We start from the raw sequence: 20,866 nt of genomic DNA, 5'->3' as shown, positions 1-20,866 counted from the left end.
CCTGGGTTTCCCTTTTAAGTCTTGAGAGCTGAACTTGAAGTGCTTTTCACAGTCATGATTGCTGAACCAAAGTGATGGTGGTGTTAAGCAATTATACTGAGTGTTTTCCGGTACTAAGTCTTTGTGTCTTGGTATGTATTCTGACATAAGACACCAGTTAATAATGCCTTTTGCACATTAGTGTTGTAGGCTGTAGCTTAGATGATCATAGCTGTTATAAATTGTGAAAAGATCAATTAAAATAATTTTACATAATGAATACTTATGATTCTGTGTGTACAACTAAAGATGGTTAACTCAGTAGCCCCAGAATCTGCAGAAAACAGTAACTTTCCAAAAATAAAGGCAATGTCAGGCCCTCTGGGTGTTATGGTTTGGATATGATTTGACCTCCCTCCCCCCTCAAAAAATTCATATGATGGAACCTGGTTCTCAGTTTGGTAATATTGAAATGGTGGAATCTTCAAGAGGTGGAGCTTACTGGGAAGTGATTAAGTCATGGGGACTCCTTCTTGTGAGTGGATTGATTAATGCTATTTCATAGGAATTGGTGAGGGCTGGTAGGAGTGAATTAGTTCCTGCGAAGAGTGAGCTATTATAAAAAGAGCAAGCTTGCCCTTCCCTGTATTCTTGTTTCCTTGCTCACACATAAGCCCCTTCTGCATGCTGCCAGCTCTCTTCCCTCTTTTCTGCCATCTTGTGACAGTTAAGGGACTCTTGCCAAGATACCAGAACTGTACTGTTTGAACTATCTAGCCACCAGAATCATGAGTCAAGCAAATCCTTTACTTTATAAATTACCCAACCTCTCAGCTATTTTGTTATACAAACACAAAGTAGACTAGTACACTGGGATTCTCTAGGCCTTCAGTAACCTTGGCCTAAAGATATGGAAGTCAGCAAGATTGGTGATTTGATGTCCTTGTCGTGGGTCACCTCCAGCAACACAGACTTGTAGCCTCTGGGATCATGTAAAGCTAGAAATTAAATAGGTAATATGAACTCAGAAAGAAGAGTGCCTTCAAGAATGAAGAGAGAGGTTACGCCACAGAAAGGTGTAGCTGTCAAGGGCTGCAGTTTTTGCCTTTACCTCCAAATGCATGATGGGATGAGTGAACATTGTTTGTTGACATTAAATATTTTCCTAGTAGTAGCCCATTGTTAATTATATTGATAATAACTCTCTTTTCATATTTTAGTATAATTTAAACATCTGGCATAGTGCATACAACGTCTTTCATTTCCTAACCCTGAATATTGCCACCACCCATCAATCTCAGGTAACTTCTTCACAGTCAGCAACTTAGGTACCATGTTTAGTGTCCTTCTCCCTGCTCTATCATCATCTGGAGAATTTCAACACTGATGTGGATATCCTCTCATCAACCTGGCCTTATAATCCATTGTCTGCCCCTCCCCCATGGTAATGACCTATAGTTGCTCTCCACTCTAGGTGTTCATTCCTGTAGTCTAACTTTGAATCCCATCATCACTTCAAACAACCCCACCTCTGAAAGTGATTAACTCCAATTACTTTATCAAATCATTCACTCCCTTTCTCCATTAGGACTTCACTTTAATGACAGTGAAAATGATAGAGTGAGGATCTCCAAAAATTCTCTCCTCCATAAAAGCAACAAGAATACTGGCAAATATAGTCAGAATCAACTTTTACAGAACCCAAGGCTTGTAGCAATCCATGGGATGTTTATTCCAGAAAAATGGAACATAACAAATGTTAAGGTAGATTGATTCAGCATCTGGTTTGTATAAGTAAACCACCACCACCTGTCCAGTACAACCATAAGCCACCATAAGTTACTGCCCACTGTGAGCTTGTCAGACATACCAGATCAATGATGATGCAACTTCCTCATCCAAATCACATGAAAGGAGAGACATTTCAGACTGAAGCATGGCCCACCAGTCCATCATTTGCCATGGACACCTCCAATGTTCTCATCATGGGTTTTCCCAAGAGATCATCACAAATGAACTCCCAACTGTTCCTGAACTCAGCTCAGTATGATCCTCCCTGCTACTGATGCTGCCTACTTCCCATCTAGGCTTTTCACATGGATACCTCAGATATGTTTATTAACCCAGTTCCTGACCACCTAGGTGATTCTTTGCATTCTTATTGATTCTTTACATTGGCTCTCTGTATTTACTCTTTGCATTTCCTATCTCAATACTATAGTCTCTTTACCCTTTTCAGCCTTTCTGTAACCCATATATAATTGTGTGAAGTGTGATATGTGATTTGAGTGTTATAGATGTTAGTAATTAAGATCAGAATGGGGCTGGGCACTGTTCTCACCCTTAATCCCCCATACTCAGGAGATGGAGATCAGGAAGATCATAGTTCCAGGCCAGCCTGGGCAAAAAGTCTAAGACCCTATGTGAAAAATAATTAAAGCAAAAGCAGAAAAAAAAAGTTTGGAATGGAATAAAGAACTTGCTATTGCCATAGTCCTGACTTCAAGTGAAACCAGAAGTACTCAGTGATTATAGCCAATTAAACTGAGGTAGTTTATGAGTCTATTGACAGTTAACATATTCTGACATTAAGGAAAGACACAAATGTGTTGATCTGTCTTAATGGTATAGCTTACTCATGAGATTCAGTAAGAACAGGGAGATTAATTTGTCCTGTTCCCATAATTTACCACCCCCAATTCTATGGTAGCTATAAAAATCCACAACCCAAAATCACAGTGATTGGCAACTTATGGGAAGGGAAAAAATAGGATGGGAGCTCTTTCAAAACCTCATTCCTAGAAAACAGAATTTTTCCTGTCTAGTAGTTCCCTGGAAGACTCTAATTGCAAGATAGTCTTGACTTTACTTAGAAAATCCTTTTCTCTAGGGGCAATTGATGAAAATATTTGGCGGCAACTGTTTAAAGGCTGCCTGAGATAGTGGATAACAGTTGTCAAACAACAGGCTAACCCATAAACTTTAAATGAAAACTAAAGGAGTTGGGTTCTGGTGGAATCCTAGCTACTCAGAAGACAGAGATCAGGAGAATCGTGGTTTGAATCCAGCACAGGCAAGTAGTTTGTGAGACCCTATCTCGAAAAAAAAAATCATAAAAAAGGGCTAGTAGAGTGGCTAAGGTATAGGCCCTGAGTTCAAAACCTAGTACCACCAAAAAAGGTAAATAACCATAGAGATTTTGCAAAAGTTCTGACATATTCCTGAGAAACTAGAAGGTCACATATGTGCACCTGTACATGAGCTCAGGGCTGTATGCAAGCTCATAAAAGACCTGAGGAGTTCTCACTCCTGTGCAACCTGACCTTGAAGATGTGTGCAAGCAGGCAATGAAGGCTTGGGCAGAAAGGTCAACTGTCTGGCTGAGTATTGAAGGCACACCTCAACACGTCCATAGAGCCCCTCTGCAAAGATTGATACACTGATTCCTGGTGTTTAAGGAAATCTGTATCAAATCATTACTTGACCACTGAGCTAACTGAGCAGACTTAAGTAGTCAAATACCAAGAATATAGACTTTGCAGAATATTTCAGATAAGTCATTAAACTAGAAAATAGCAACAAACAACATCAGTGACAAACCTTAGGGAAGAAGAAGAATTTAATATCCATAATTGCCACATTACACTTGGTCCTCTGCATCCGTGGATTGCAGATCAAAAATATTCAAACAACAATAATTGCGTCTATGCTGAATACGTACAGACTTTTCTTGTCATTGTTCCCTAAACAATATAATATAAAAACTATTCACATAGCATTCACATTGCATTAGGTATTATAAGTAATCTATGAATGACTTAAAGTATATGAGAAGGTTGGGGATGTAGTTAAGTTGTAGAATGCTTGCTTTGCATGCACGAGACCTGGGTTCAATCCTCAGAATTGCCAAAAATAAATAAGTTTTTGAATGAATGAATAGATGAATGAATGGGTAAGTAACAAATATACAGGCAGATGTGTAAGTTACATTCAAATACTATGCCATTTTGTTAATGGAATCAAATGTCCATGCTGCCTGTCACTCTCAGAGTAACCAAAACTTTTGGAGACTAGAGTTGGTGGAAGGAATCAAGTTTTATTCAGTCAGCTCTGAAGAAGATGGAGGAGGTGGGTCCCCAAGTCTTAGAGGGAGCCAAGGTGTAAAGGGATTTTATAGGAGAAAAAGGAGGCACAGTGTAAAGGAAGGTTGTGTGCTGTGTGGACCTTCACCATCCAGCAGTGTGTCTCCTTTCTTTTTCTCCAATGGGAACATCAATATTGAAATGAACTTTGACTTCCTGCTGCTAGTTATCTAAAACCTATACGGAAGGGCTTCTGTTCAGCAAAAAGGATTATAGAGGGATGGAAGGCAAAAGGCAGTGGGGGAAGGGGAAGGGAAGGGAAAGGAAAGGACATTTTCCAAGGATCCCTGTTATAATTTTATATAAGAGAATTGAATGTTCATGGATTTGGGTATCTGAGGAAGGTCCCAGAACCAATTCCTCAAGGAAAACTATATGTAATTTTAGATGTCCAAATTTAAACCAAAAAGACAATAAAGAATTGTTTCAAAGAAACAAAGTATAGCTGATAGACAACTAAAGGAAACTGTGAGAACAAAAGTGTTCTTTCACATGCACCAAAAATAATGTTGGACCAAATAGCTGGCCACCTGATGACTCAGTTAAGTTGACACATAAGATCAACCATCATACTTTTTAAGAAATATAATTAACTCACACCCATTAAGATAGGTATTATTTTTAAGAAATAAAGGAAACAAGTATTGGTGAGAATGTGCAGAAACTCGAAGTTTACATTCCTGTTTTTCTCCATTTTGGAGACATTTATCCTGGTATATTGCTTAAGGGAATGCTAAACAGTACAGTTGCTAAGGAAACCAGTATAACAAAGTTACATTTCATGCAACTTGAGTGTGACTCAGGTGGTAGAGCACCTGCCCAGCAAGTGTGAAGCCCTGAGTTCAAGCTTTAATACTGCCAAAAAAAAAAGTTACATAGATAGGGAACTAAGAAAGTCACATCGAGTACTTAACTCTCTTCACTGTTCCGAGCATTGAATTTTGAAAAAATCCAATCACCTTTGTCCTGACCAGATCCTGTCTGTAGAGGGCTGGGGAAAACTCTAGATAAAGGGCTTATTGTTATCATGCTCAACACTGGCACCATGACTTCAAATATTAATTACTGAGGGGTATATGGGGATCATGACATCATGTCAATGGCCAGGCAACCCCACTCCACTATGCAGACCTACAGTCCAGATGCTTGCAGGACCACATGTGTTTTTAAGTATTTACTTAAAACAAAGAACCATATCTCCCATTTATTCTTATGCACTAGCTTCTCTTTTGCATAGCTGAATGTTTTCAGTTATGGTCTGTGTTGGGTATTCTGTTGCAAACAATAAAACAGGACATGGAATACAAAATTTAGAAAAGTTAAATATAGAATTACCATGTGATCCAGGAATTACACCTGCAGGTATTTACCCAAAGTAAATGAAAACCAAGATCCAAACAGATACTTGTAAACTCATGGTCATAATAGTGTTATTCACAACAGCTAAAAAGTAGAAGCAACCAATTTATCAATAAATGGATTGTAAATAAATGATATATTCATAAAATGGGATGTTTCTCAGCCTTTAAAAGGAATGAAATTCTAATACATGCCACAACAAGAATAAACATTAAAAACACACGCTAAGTGAAAAAAGCCAGATACCAAAGGGCAAATATTGAATAATACCACATCTGTGCGGCCTCTACAATTGGCAAATTCATAGAAACAGAAAGTAGAGTGGAGGTCTTCAGAGGCTGGGGGGAGATGGGAAATTGTTTATTGGTGCAGAGTTTCTGTTTGAGATAATGAACAGTTCTATAAATGGATAGTGGTGATTCTTGCAAACAATGTGTATGTACTTAATGTCATTGAATTGTGCAATTAAAATAGTTAAAATAATAAAGCTTATGTTTTATATATATAACATATAATATATATAATATATATATAACATATATATTATATATATACATATATAATATATATGTTATATATATATTATATATGTAATATATATATATATATATAGAGAGAGAGAGAGAGAGAGAGAGAGAGTACTGGAGTTTGAACTCAGGGCCTCATGCTGGATAGGCAGGTGCTCTAACACTTATACCACTCCACCAGCCCTATGTTATGTGCATTTTACCACAATAAAAAAGAAGGAAAATATAGTAAATTTATGGACCTTGTAAAAAAGATATTTGGTATATAATTTGTTCAGTTAACAATTTAATGTGCAGCTTGTGGAGAGAGGATTATGAGAAGCCTGTGAGAACTGGACATAAGCAAGGTGAGATGCAGCTCAACTGTTTTTCCTAAGATTATCTGTAGGCTGATATAGACACAGCCCTGGCCACAGAAGAGGGAAATGCAAAACAGCTGCTTCTAAGTTGTTTACATTCAGAGAAGCAGGAGCACAGATTTCTCCTGTTACAGTGTCACGTCTCCCTGAGAACTGCTGCTCCACCCTGTTTATCACTGGGTATAAAAGACTCACAGAAGGAGGACACCAGGCTTTGGTTTTGGGGGCTTTTGCCATTGCTTTGAGGCTTTTGCTGATGGGGAAGGCTTTTTGGTGTGGGAGGTTTTTAGAAGGGAAAAGAATTGTTGAAGGGGAAAGATTGCTGAAGGGGAGAAAAATAATTGCTAAAGGGGAATTGCTAGCAAGCCTGAGGGCTGAGACTTTAAGAAAGCTAAAGAGAACTTTATACATAGGCTTTAGAAAAGTGAAGCTAAAGAACACGAAGAGAAAACATGGGACAGAACGAGTCTAAAGAAAGAGGTTTTAAGCAAGGTTTTAAAGAAGACTTTAGAAGCAAGGTTTTAAAGAATTGTACAGGAGTAAGACCTTAAAGAATAAAGATAGAGAAAAGAAGCAGAGTAAATAAAGAGAATAATAGAGAAAAGAAGCAATGAGGGTCGTGTGTCTCCACCTGAGCACCCAACACACTGGACCCCACTTTCTGTCTTTCTGTCTATCCTGTGTCCTTTCTGAATCTCTAGTGTCCCCCAGTTAGGCCCCAGTTAGGTTCAATAATAACCAGGAGTAAAATAAAGCTTGCTCTAACAAAGGAGTGAGAAAAAACAGCTAGTGCCACTAGTTATATGGGTATGCTGGGTTTTGATGCTATTATTCTTAGTTTTTGCCTATGAGGTCAGTAGCACATCATAGCATCATTCTCTTCCTGTACAGACAGAGCTATGAGGTTTAGTACTAGAATATGTAGGAAAAGAAAATCCTTTTCTAGAAAATGTGTCTCCCTCAGGTTCAGACTCACCAGCCTTATACTTCACAACTGCATTATGTATTACTTGGTGATAAACAGTCATGGTAGAAAGAAGGTTATAGCATATACAGATGGTCCCTTCTAAGAACACCTTCAGTTTAGTGGAAAGTGCTAATAATTTGAGTTGGGAAATAAAGTCTGGGGTAGGGGAGGGGAGGTCAGTTGAGGCTGTCAGCTGACAGCCAGCTATGTTTCTCTCCCTCACAGAGCATTCTCTCTTTAGCCGGAAGTTAGAGCAGAGAGGGGAGGACATAGGGGCATGACATGACATTTGCCTTGGTGAAGTCCTAAGGTTTAAGTTTTGTGAAAATCGACCTCTTAGCTAACAGTAGTTACCTCTGAGCAAGGGAACTGGATGGACTAAGAAGAGACTTTATCCCATGTGCCCTTTTACTTTAGAATCTTGTACCATCAGAGAGCATTAAGTAAATGTATGAAAGTTTCCCAAGCCAAGGACGTTAGTGCTGTGGTTGTTGTTGTGTTTGTGGGGGTGAAGATAGAACCCAGAGCCTTGTGTGCATTAGGCAACAGCTCTACCACTGAGCTGCACTCCCAGCCTTTCCTTTTGTGAGACAAAGTCTCACTGTGCAGCTCAGACTGGCCTTGAGCTTGCTATGTAGCCCAGGCTGGCCTCAAATTTGAGCTCCTCCTTAAGAGAAACAAATACCTGTTGTTTAAGCTGCTTGGCTTTATGGCACTTTGTAACAGCAGCCCAAGCTGACTAAGACAAAGGATCTCCCTGAAGACAAGACTCTTTAATATTTAAGGTGAATTTGATTTTCATAAAAATGGCAAAGAGCCAGGCAGTGGAGCGATTGGCCAGTCTGTATCACTCTATTTAGCAGGATGCAGCTGGGAACACCAACATCGTCAGGGGTTGCAAATGTCTCCAGAGAGCTCAGTTTATGATGAAAAAGCACGGGTAGGTACACAGTCGTAATTCACACTTACCTACCATGCCTTCTGTTGAAGCCAGTGACGGATGTCATAGATCCTGCCCCAGTGACAGTCCATTCCAGGGGATCTGAGTGTGACAGTTGGTTCTGAGGCACAGGAGAACCTGAGGTGGTGAACATCTGTTACAAAGAGAGAAAGTGACCATACAGAGAAAGCCAACTTATAGGGATGTCCCTGTTTGTGGTTTTTAGAGACGTGTGATGTGTGACACTTACTGCTCATTAGTCCAGATACCTCAGGGAGAGTCTATCTAAACTACTATAAATCAGATAGCCATGTATATTTATGAGGAGGGGGAAAAGGCTGAAAGGAAAGATCAGCAAAACAGGCCAAGAGTTCAACATGTAGCCCCATGCCAGCTAGAGCAGAACTGACAAGTATGTCTCATGCATCCCTTCCTGAGCCCTTGGCAGGTGTCAGTGAACAATCACTGTGGATAACCATTGCTGTGACCTCAGACTCTGTTCCAGCTCAGGGCTTCAGGAAGCCAGTGTCTGTCCTTCAGACTTGACTCTGGTCTGTTTTCCCCAATTAGTCAGAGACACCATGCTAAGTTTTTTTTCAGCTGTATTCCCTGCTCTTTCTCTTGCCACCTCAGGCTCCAGTTCTCCTTTCTCAAGGCAGCCTTTATATCCTTCACTCTTTGTGACCCTCCATGATACAACAAACCTCAAAGGTAAACTTCCCCAGGAGGCGCTGGCACAGTCAGGAGTAACACTATATTTAGCAATGAGTTTGGCTCAGGTGTTTATCAACCAGAATGCCTTCCCACCTATAAACAACTAGGAAGATAGGCCTATAGAAGGCATGTGTTACCTTGGAGAAGCAAGGCAGCCAGCCAGAGAGGTGATATTTTCAGGCAGTGTTTGAAAGATATGCTGACTTATATAGTTTATTGAGAAAAGAACCTGCTGGAAACTCCAAAGGATTGTTAAATTAGTGTGACTGCTTCATCTAGATATATGGCCTGTATTTTAACAGAGACCAGCACATTCTTTGTCCTTGAGAAGTGTATTCACAAGGGCATCCTCTCCAGGATCATGAGGCTTCCTTGGTTAGGACCCCTCACCCACAATACGCACCTCCCCCCGCAACCCTCTACAACTGATGGTTCTTCTCTTTGACTCCTTTTATGTTAAACCATTCCTAAAAAGGAGTCATTATTTGGAGGCTTGTACAGCTATCACTCAGTATGTAGGGTCAAAAAGAATTGTCACCTGTCAGTTGAAAAGAACAATAATAAAGGGAAAGACTCCGTCTAGCAAGTAAATGACTACATGTCTATTTTAGGGCTATTTTCCAATGTGTGTTCCTTGTATTTTCTGCCTGCACTTGAAACCCTGGTTTAGCAAACATGCTAAAACACTGCTTTCAGGACACCCACACTGTGCCTATTCAATGGGAATTTTAATCCAGGATAATCAGGACTCCATGTTTTTTAGTCTAAGGCTACAAACATAGGATAGGGAATTTTTTTTTTTTTTTAGTGTTTTTTAATCATTCTGCCCAAAGATTTTTTCTTCTCTTGAACTGATTTCTTAATAGTCATGACTCAAAAATTCAGAACATTAGCCTTTCTTGGTCACTTTCATAGTAGAATTTAGTCACAGAGAAAATAGATAGAGATACAGAAATAAACACTGGACCATATGTCACTGCATACAAGGCTGGTTGCTGGTTACAGATCTGCCAGGCTCATTTTTTCTTTGTCATTTATTCCAGTTAACATTGATTATTCTTATGGATGCAGGAGAATCAAGAATAAATGATACCAAAGAAAAGATCATCCAGAATGCTTTGCACTTAGCTCTGGAATGCACTCAGGGTCACAGTGTGACTCAGGGATTGGCCTCTCTTGGTCCCTGCCTGCAGCACCCCTTCTGAGTTCTTCACAAAGTCAGTGGGAGACCCTGGAATCCTGAACTAGCCTGTCTTGTTCAGTTTAGGCACAGCACCTCCCTGTGCCAAGTCCAATGCCTCTGAAGTCCTCTAGTATTTCCTTTGTTGGTATCAGAATTAAAATGCCAGCTCCCAAATGACCTTCCATTGACAAGAAAAAGTATATCCTAGATTGAAATATGTGTTTTTCAGTTTATTTGAGGAACCAGCCTAGTGTTAAAAGACTATGAACTTTGGACTCAAACTGAGTTCAAATCCAGACCTTGATGGTTAACCAACAGGGAACCTTATCAAATGACTTGTCTTCTCTGAGCTTCGTGTTTCTCCTATTTTAAACTTCTAGTCTTGTGGTTCTTAACAAAGATTAACGTAGCAGTCTATGGAAGCCCCAAACAGCTCCTGACATAGCACATGTGCCCTTAGCAAATGTTGCTGTCCTTCATTTCCAAGAAGCCTGGTAAATTTCCGAAGCTTAGCATTATCTCTGAGAGCCAAAGTCAGTTAATCATTGACTGACAAAACCAGGTCACAGAAGCTCTAGAAACAACCAGATTGTCCTTCAGCTCAGTGTTTCCAAGCAGAATTTACAATGTTATGGACATTTAAAAAATTTAATGCCAAAAAAGAAGGATGTGCTCTCATAAGAAAGACAGCTGACCACTACATGTACACACACACACACACACAGATATACACACCTTTATCATTATTTTCCTTGTTGGCTACAGATTGACTTGGTCTTTTGGATTTGATCTGGAAGTAACAACAAGTTCTCTTCGGCCACAGAAGGCCATAAAGTCAGTGACTTACTCCAAACACCCCATGGTACCTGACAAATCAGGTGTGGCAATTCCCTGGAGAGCCTGCATTTCTGTACTGCCTAAAGGTCAGACAACTCTAGAATTCACATGGAAACAGCTACAGGTTTCAACAGACTTTGCCAAATTCATGAGACTTATGTAGAACCAGGTACTCTTTCCATTTCAATATGTGGTAAAAACTAAGGCTGGAAGGAGTTAAATGAATTTTTTGATTTGCAGTAATGCAGTGAAGATAGGATGAGAAAGCATGTTTTAAAGTTCAAAGACTTGAGGATAGTCTATCTAGGAATCCATCTATCCTTTTCTTTTTAGGTGGGAAGGGGCAGTACTGGAGTTGAGCTCAGGGCCTCACACTTGCTAGGCGGACACTTTATCACTTGAGCCACTCTGCCCCAGTCCGCCATCTATTCTTCATAATTTTGTTTTTGTTTTAGATAGACAGGGTCTTGTTGTATAGCCCAGACTGGCCTCGAGTTTGCAATTCCCTTGCCTTAGATTCCCGCATACTGGGATCACAGAAGTGTGACAACACCTAGCTCCATTCTTTCTTCTTCTTCTTCTTCTTTTTTTTTGCTGTACTGGGGTTTGAACTCAGGGCCTTCACCTTTGAGTCACTCCACCAGCCCAATTTTTTGTGATGGGGTTCTTTGAAATAGAGTCTCACAAACTGTTTGCCTGGGCTGGCTTCAAACTGCGATCCTCCTGATCTCTGCCTCCTGAGTAGCTAGGACTACAGGTGTAAGCCTCCGGTGCCTGGCTTCATCCATTTTTTAGGAAAGACTAAGAGAACAAGTAGAGGAACTGTAAATCTCTTAGCATCATTTTGGATAACAAAAATGACATTAGTTTTACTTTTAAATTCCCTAAAATGTGTGTCCTCTGTAAGCTAATTATTCAAATGTTCACATGTGTATTATTTTTAAGATATAAACATGAGTATTTAGAGTATATAATAAAATTTAAAGGCTGACAAAAAATCACAAACTTCTACAAAATCACAAAATATAGTTTTTTTGGGTAATATACTTCTAAACTCTATTATTATTATTATTTTGCATGTGAGGGCTTCAGGCATTGTTGATGCCAAAATAGCTGCATTTAGCCAGAAGTGGTGGTACATGCCTATAATCCCAGCACTTGAGAGGCTGAGGCAGGAGGATCACATGACTGAAGGTCAGTCAGGACTAAATATTAAGTATGGAGAAGAGGAGAGAAAAGGAGGGGGAGGGGAGGGGGAGGGGAGGGGGAGGGGAGGGGAGAGGAAGGGGAGGTGAGAAAAGGAAAAGTTGTATGCAAATCAGGTAGTTACAGTGTGTACTAAAGAGTAACATGGAGAAAATGAGTTGGTCCACCCATAGAGGAAGAAACTGACAGAGACTAAGTGACATGACCAGCTACTATGGTCTGGATATGAGTTGTCCCCACCAAAATTTGTTAAAATTGAATTTGTGGTGGTGTTGGGAGGTGGGGTGTTTAGGAGGTGATAAGGTCAGGAGGGCTCTGCCTTCATGAATAGCTGGCTTTGTATAAAATGAGCTCTCTCTGGCTACTTCCTGTGACTTGTCCTTTGATGCCATCTGTCCTGTTACAATGTAGCATGAGAACTCACTAGATACTCAACAGATATTAGTACCAAGCCCTGGGACTTCCTAGCTTCCAGAACTATGAGCTAAATAAAAGTCTATTCTTTATAAAGTACCCAGTCTGTGGTGTTTTATTATAGCTATGGAAAATAGACTAGGACAGTTGCAAAAGCTGGATTCTGGTCCTGGTTGTTCCAGAAGTTCATTGTGAGATGGGAGTGAGTATCAACTTTTCTATCTCAACCGAACATTGTGCTTCACATTCTAAGGACTGCTGCCACCCAGGGGACCAAGTTGTTGGATAGAGCCTGGCACAATAGGGATTGGAAGACTGCTGGGTGTGAGGCCACACCCGGTGATTTGGCTAAGTCACTTCCTGGACTGTGGGACTTACTAAGTCTGCCTAATCATCAGCTACATTAATTTTACTGAGCCTGGTGTTGAAACTGAGCTGCAGAGATGGCATATTGGAGCTAAACCGACCAGGAAAAGTCTGGGTCAAGTTGCTCATCTTTTATAGGTTAGATTCTATGGCCCAATTCAAGGGAAGGGAAAGCCCACAGCTGATGCTGAACTCCAAAGCCAGTTTTCTCTCTCATGCCCTGTATCACCTTATCAGTGATCACAACCTTCTGCACATAGCTGGAATCCATTCTTCAGGACAACTGGGTCACATTTGGTCAGATAGCAAGTGCCCAAGAAACACTTGTTGAAGTGAAGTATTTCTCTGCATATGAGTTTCCTTTAGTTTCTTCTCAAGTGTGCTTAGATTGAAGACTGAACCAGACAACTATATAGTTCCATACGATGTTACCTTTTGATTCATCAACACTCTCCCAAGAATTTACTGTTGTCCCAGTCAATATTTTAGATTGAGAATATTTAAGAAAACGAAATACACGAAATGTGTTATATCCAGCAAAGAAATCAACTAGAATTGAAAATAAATTTATTTACTTTTGTCTTTTTTGGGCAGTGCTGGAGATCAAACCAAGGGCCTCACACATGGTAGGCAAGTGAGCTACCAATGAGCTAACATTCCCAACCCTTAGTTTCTTTTAAAATTAAATTATAAGGTGAGATACTTGGTATATTAACTTAAGGAGTAGGAGAAAAATTGGAGCTAGGGGAAGGGGCAAATGATAGATTATTCCACTTCCAGGAGAGATTATATTAAAGAAAAACTCCAAATCAGTGTTTTCAATGTCAAAACAAAAGAGATTGTGGATAACAACTGAATGGTAGCAATTAGGAAAATGTCAGCTCTGATGTGTCTTTTAGAAATAAAAAGAACACCAGAAGGAGAAAATATAAGAGGCATTTCCTAGGGAATGCATTAACATACTGTGTGTGTGTGTGTATGTGTGTGTGTGTGTGCTCACACGCATGCACCTGACACATGAACACTGCCGTTCCCATGACAACGGGGTGGGGGGGGGAGGTGTGTCTTGCCATGAAGCAATCTTCTTAGATTCAGACACATTTATAAAGATACTGAAAGCTGTGGGGGAGATATTTTGAAACCAAAAGAGAAATTATTTTAATCTTCTTTGAGATGAGTCAGGCAATTATCCTTGCCTCCCCGCCAGCCATGTTGGACCTGTCTGCTGCCTCAAACGGAGGTTCAGGCACATTTTTTCCCATTCCCCCAAATCCAGCCCCAGACAATCCCAGTCACTGCTACCGTCTATTGTATCCCTAGGGGTTTCTGAAACCTTTGATGATGATCTCCTCATTATCATTGCTCCTGAAAATAAGCTCATAGGCTTTTATTAGAAATTTATAACTACTCTGTGTGTGTATGCACATATATACACATATATAGGAGGAGGAGGAGGAGTAAGGGAAGGAAGACAAAGAATACTTGTGGAGTTTTAAAAATGGGAGGAATTTGGCCATAGACCTAAGGTTCTCATAAATACTAGCTCTTGCTCTGTAATGTCTGGCTTCCTTTTGAGATGGTTAAAAAATAAGAAAGCCTTAGTTTTCAGGCCCTCATTTTTATTTGTGGATGTGGAGTTCTCAAACCTTTCTTTTTCTTCTGATCATCTGATCATACGTTTGGGTGTAGACAAAGTACAATGCATTAGTAAGTACCCCCTGTGCCTTAAATGATCCAGTTGAGTTCTGAAGCTCTGCTCATCCAGGAGTGATATAACATGATTTCTAGCAGTGGCTCCTTATTTAATTTTGCTATTTCTAATGCTTTTTATAAATAATTATAATGTTGCTTGTTTATTTATTTCCCTTGGCTTTTAGTGGCTAGAATTCCCAGAAAGAGCAATCCAGATTAATAATATTTAAAAAAGAACAAGGTTAGATGTTTATCCATAGTCATTTTCTCACAGAAAACTTTTTCATCTGCTTTCTTCTTATTTCTTTATTTATTTTTAATTTTTTAAATGGTTGTGCTAAGGGTCCATTGTGGCATTTATAAAAATTCTTATAATATACCAAATATATCATAGTTGAATTCACCCCCTCCATCATTTCATTCTCCTTTATTCCTCCTTCCTTTCCCCATTCCTTGAATAGTTTCAACAGGTCTCACCCCCCACACACACCCTTTTGGCACCACTGGGGTTTGAACTCAGGGCTTGGAAATTGCAAAACAGTTGCTCTACCCCTTGAGCCACACCTCTAGTCCAAAGTTTTTTTGTTTTGGTTTTTTAAACTCAGAGCCTCACGCTCACTAGGCAGGTGCCTCACCACTTGAGCCACTACACCAGCCTAATTTTTCCATACATACATGAGTATACAGTATTTACACCATATCCACCCTCCTACTCCCTTTACCCATGTCCTCCCCACTCCTACTGGTACCAATCCCCCAGACAGGACCAGTTCTGCCCTCCTGTTTTTGTTAAAAAAAAAGACTTTTTTTTGTTTAAAATAGCTATAACAGGAGTTTCCTTGTGGCATTTTCATGTATATATGTATTATAACTTAAATTGGTTCATCTCCTCTATTTTTCTCCTTTCTACCTTAGTCCCCTTCTTATGGTGATTTCAATAGGTTTAAGAATTCTATATTCATTCTTGTATAGAGAGTACATCAACCATATTCACCTTCTTAACTTCCTTCTTTTACCTTCCCTCTCTCATATGTGACCTCTCCTTAGTGTAACTTTTTTATATAATATTGCTTGTATTGTGGGTTTATTTGCCACATATGAGAGAAAATATGGCCTTTGGCTTTCTGAACATAGCTAAGTTCACTTAAGATGATGTTCTCCAGTTCCATTAATTTATTGCAAACGACAAAATTTCATTATTTTTAATGGCTGAATAAAACTCCATTGTACATAAATACCACGTTTTCTTAATCCATTCATCAGTACTGGGGCATCTTGACTGTTTCCACAACTTAGCTATTGTGAATGTTGCTGCACTAAACATGGGTGTGCAGGTGCCTTTGTGTCATCTGCTTTCTTAACTGGGAGTCTGACATTGACTGCACAACTTGTGACCAGGCAAGTAGAAAGATATAGAGCTAAGTAAGCCCCTGGCACACAGAACAAAACCTAGCCCCAGAACACAATTTTAAGAGTGAGTTCCACTGAGTGGAACGTGCCCTTGTCATGAGAACATTAAACTGCAGCCAGCAGGGAGTGGAACCTTCAACCATGAGCACTAACAATGGTGTCACCTCCGTTAGGAACAATGCAAGGCTGGATTAAAGGCCTATAAATTGCACACGAAGGTGAATAAGACAAATAGAGTGCTGGCAGGTAGGAGTCAATCAGGACCCAGTGTGAGCGCTCATCTGTCAGCATACATCCATGAGAAAGGGCCAAATGAGGAGACACCCCATCTGACCAGCCAAACATGTGCTGTGTTATGCACAGAAAGTACTAAAACCCACCAAGCCATGGGCGATTGCCTTTCTCATGCTGGACAGCCCATCTTCCTTTTAGGAGACAGAAACTTCAATTCACCCGGCTGCCTCTGTTCTCTGAATTAGTATTTTAGAGGCACAGTTTATAAAAAAAAAGCCAATCGCCTTCGGATTCTCACAGTTACAAGGTGTCATTAGTCACAGGGATCAGGAATAGCTCAATAATACCTGCATTGTGTTACTTCCTTTTGTCTTTTTATTTGCACTTCTCAATGGGTTAACATAGTGTTCAGCCTGGAAAACAAAGAAGCAATGGTTCCTACAATACTGTTACTCTGTCTATGGACTGTACTCATTGCACAGTCACAAGGGCAAGGGCAAAGTCGTAAGTGTTGTGGTTTTGATTGTGAGGCTCGCTTTTTTGGCATGAATACATTGCATTTAATGGGATAAAGAATAAAGACAAGAAATGTATTGTTTCCTAGCCATCATGCTTTCCGTTGTGTCTTAAGTTCCTATGTTCCATTCCTCTCTGTTGAAAACAGCTCTCTTTGCAGCAGATTTCAGTTGGTTCAACAAGTGGGTGGACCTGGTGGGTGGCTCTACATTTGAAGTACCACTTCCACTGCCTCTGCCTGGCCCACGCCAACAGTATCTCTGGTCTGGATCACTGCAGTAGCCTCCAAACTGGTCTCCCTGCTTCCATCCTTGCCCCTTTAGGGTCTGTTCTCAAAGCAGCAGCCAGAGTGCTTCTTTAAACACAGACGTCAGGTCGTGGTGTTCTCCCACTCAGAGCCCTGCCAGGGCTCTCCATCTCACTCAGAGTCAGAGTCAAAGTCGAAGTCTTCATAGTGGTCCAGGAGGCTACCAGGACCTGGCTCCTCCTCACTGTGTGACCACATCTGCTGTTGTCACTCACTGACATGAAGGCTATACTGCCTTCTTGTTCTTTGATAACATTGGGTGTTGCCTATGCCCTCTGCCATAATTTTCTTTCTGACATAGCAGCATGGTTACTTCCCTTGCTTCCTTCAAACTTTGTGCCTGAATGCCACCCCTGTGCCTCAACGAGCCCCTCCTGACCACCTAATTTAAATGTGTGTCTTGGGGGCCGGGGATGTAGCTCAGTGTTAGAGTGCTTGCCTGGCACATGGAAGGCCCTGGGTTCCAGCCCAAGTATTGCAGAAAAAAAAAAATTAAAGTGTAGCCTGCCCCCCTATTCCTCCTCTAGCTCTCTGAGTTTGTTTTGGTGGCACTGAGGTTTGAACTCAAGGCTTCAGGCTAGTAGGCAGATGCTCTACCATTTGAGTCATTCTGTCAGCCATATTCTAGTTCTCTTTGTCCCCTTTGCTGTGCCCTAAGTTTCCTTTTTTCTATCAAATTTCATCATTTTCTAAAATAGCACATGAATTCCTCAAATCTTAACTGCGTCTTCCTTATTGTCTGTCTGCCCCAATGGCATGTGAGCTCTGGGAAAGCCAGAGCTTTGTTCGCTCTCTGATATATCCAAGCATAAAGCAGTCCCTGGTCCATAGGGAATCCCCAGAACATTTAGAAGTACTCATGGAGTGAACAAAGCCTTCTTCAGGGTCTAGAGCTATTCCTGGGGCAGAGTAGGCTCTTAATACCTGTTGAATTTCTCTCTCTTCGGGATGAAGAGGACTGTGTCTAACAGAGGGGACTCAGGCAGTTGCAAGACTGTGGGCATTGCCTCAGCTATTTTGGAACCATGGCTCTGCCATGCCTTCCTGGTATAACCTAGGCAATTTATTTAGCCTCTCTGAGCATATGTTTTCTGATCTGCAAATGGGGGACTATGAGTACCTCCCTAATTAGGTGCTTATCAGCCTTAAACATGATAATTTGGATAATAAGTCTGGTAATCACTCAATAAACTTGAGCAGCTATTATTCTTAGGAAATCTTATTCTTTTCCTGGGAAATAATTTCCACAGCCTTTCTTACCTCTCAAGACTATTGGGAGGCAGAAATATGCAACATCACAAGTGAAAAGACTTTGGGATATGACTATGAGTCTTTTGAATCCCCCATAGTGCCTAGCACCATACTGGACACATAAGCGGTACCTGTGAACATTTTTGACTGATGACACAGGGAAGTCTTATTTCCTGGAGAGGAAAACTGCATTAGCTCCAGTCAATAGCTGGATCTATTCTGAGATATAGCCCTTTCCAGTGCTACCCCACAGGTGGAGCAAGAATATGGCTTTATTTCAAAGCCCTCCTCCTTCTCTTCCTGCTTTTCCTCCGAGGCTGCTAGAACCTTTGCTTACAGAGAAAGCACAACTATATTGCTGCCAAGTGAAATTTCCAGTCTGCCCTGTTGAATGGTTCCTGCACATGGGCTGTTCTTATGTTGAAAGCATTAAACTGTCTGCAAGTGGATTATTTATGAAGCTTCTCTCTTCCCACAGTCACTGACAGGTGGTAATTCAGCCTCTTCACCTTAGTGCATGCTGTCTCTCATGCTCCCCCACCAAGACCCTTTGTCTGATGACAGCATCTACCTATCCTGGTTCTTATCCCACCTGGCATAATTCTCCCAATCCCTAGAAGAAACAACCCTCCCCTATACACCAGAGATGAAATCAGATTGCTGCTCAAAGCTAGCTACCATTCTCTGAAGTGGTGTCACGCAGACCAAAAAATAAATGTGCTGTTCTTCTTGGAGATGAGAAGTCATCTTGCAGAATAACCCTTTGACACAGGGAGGATGGAGGTGTGTTTGCATTTGAGCATTCCTTGCCATGAAACAGCACCTAATTGGACCAAGAGAAAAAGGAGCCAGCTGCTGCTTTCATGATTATTTAAACACCATCTACCACCGAACACGATTCATTGTCTCATTTACAAGTGAAATCTGATTGCCACTACGTTTTCTTCTGGCCTCTCTCTATGCAAATTGGGGAGAAGAAAGAAATTTATAAGGCACCAGAACCCATTTGCTTTCTAAATATGTTGTTTGCATATAGACATCAGCAGCCTGAAAAAATCCTAGCAAGGAATATCAAACTGACAATCCTGTCTGTTTTCCTATTGTTCTCTCTGAAAACGTCCTTTTTAACACATCCACAAAGGCAAGTGGGCTTCTGTGTTATCAGTGTTTTAGGAAGAGACAAGCAGTGTGGCAGTTGAATTGTGGACATTGGACATTACTGAAAATCACTTCTGGCAGAGTTCAGTTTTTATATAACCAAGGTTAAAAGAATTTATTAACTTGAAAAAAAAATGATCTCATCCCCTCTGCTCTCAGTTGATGTTTGTACTGGGGTCTGATTGTTATATAATAATTTGCACAGTGATTTGTATTTTGAAAGCATTTTTGCCCGGATATGTTGAATAACACTTCCAAAGACCCTGTGAGGAGGGCAAGGACATTTGTCATTCTAAGGATGAGAAATGGGGTCTCAGAAAGATGGGGATTTATTGATAGTCACAGAACTGCCCATCCAGTCATTCACCGGGCAATACAGATTCCAAGCCTGAATAAAACACTATCTTTTTTTTTTGGTGGTACTGGGGTTTGAACTCAGGGCCTCACACTTTGCTAGCCAGGTGCTCTACCACTTTGGCCATTCCACCAGCCCTTTTTGTGTTGGGTATTTTCGAGATAGGGTCTCACAAACTATTTGCCCAGGCTGGTTTGAACTGTAATCCTCCTGATCTCTGCCTCCTGAGTAGCTAGGATTACAGGCATGAGCCACCAGCACCCAGCACATTATCCCTTCCCTATAACGTTTTCTGGTTCCTTCTGACCTCATTTCCCACCACCATTGGTATGGAAGCAATTGTTCATCCATTCCATCATTGTCATTGAAAATCCATTATGTGTGTCTTGGAAGGAGAGGCAATGACAATGTCAACATTATTGTCAGCCCTAACACAGAGCTGTTGAGGTAATAATAATATCAAACTCTTCAGGACCCCTCACCTCAACCTGATCAACTTTTAAATTTGTTGACAAATAGGCCAGAGGATGTGGCAGATGGTGCACAAATATATCTTTTATTACTGATAATGGTGTAGTAGGAGGACGTCTCTCACAGAGGAGGCCCAAATGGGCTGGTTAAGAGGAACTCAAAATGGTGCCCAAGCCCCCACATATTGGTAGATAGCATGGCCTGGGCCATCTCCCCACAGGGCTAAAGATGACAGGCGCACAGAAGGCCAACTCCTTGCCGAGGGACATTCCTAAGAGGCTGAGTAGCAACTAAGCAGAGCACAGTAGTGCTTCTCCCAGTTGACTACTCGGACAACTCCATCCAGGCATGGATGGGTAAAGCTGTGAGAAGGGCCAGAGAGTCCTGAGTGGGAGATCTCTCCTCTGGAAAGCAAAGAGGAAGGTCTCCCCACCTCCATCATAGTTCACTCTGTGGGCTCCAATGCAACCCCAAGATAG

The sequence above is a fragment of the Castor canadensis genome, chromosome 2 (genome assembly GCF_047511655.1).
Source record: "Castor canadensis chromosome 2, mCasCan1.hap1v2, whole genome shotgun sequence".
NCBI lineage: Eukaryota > Metazoa > Chordata > Mammalia > Rodentia > Castoridae > Castor > Castor canadensis.
This window is presented reverse-complemented; position numbering follows the sequence as displayed.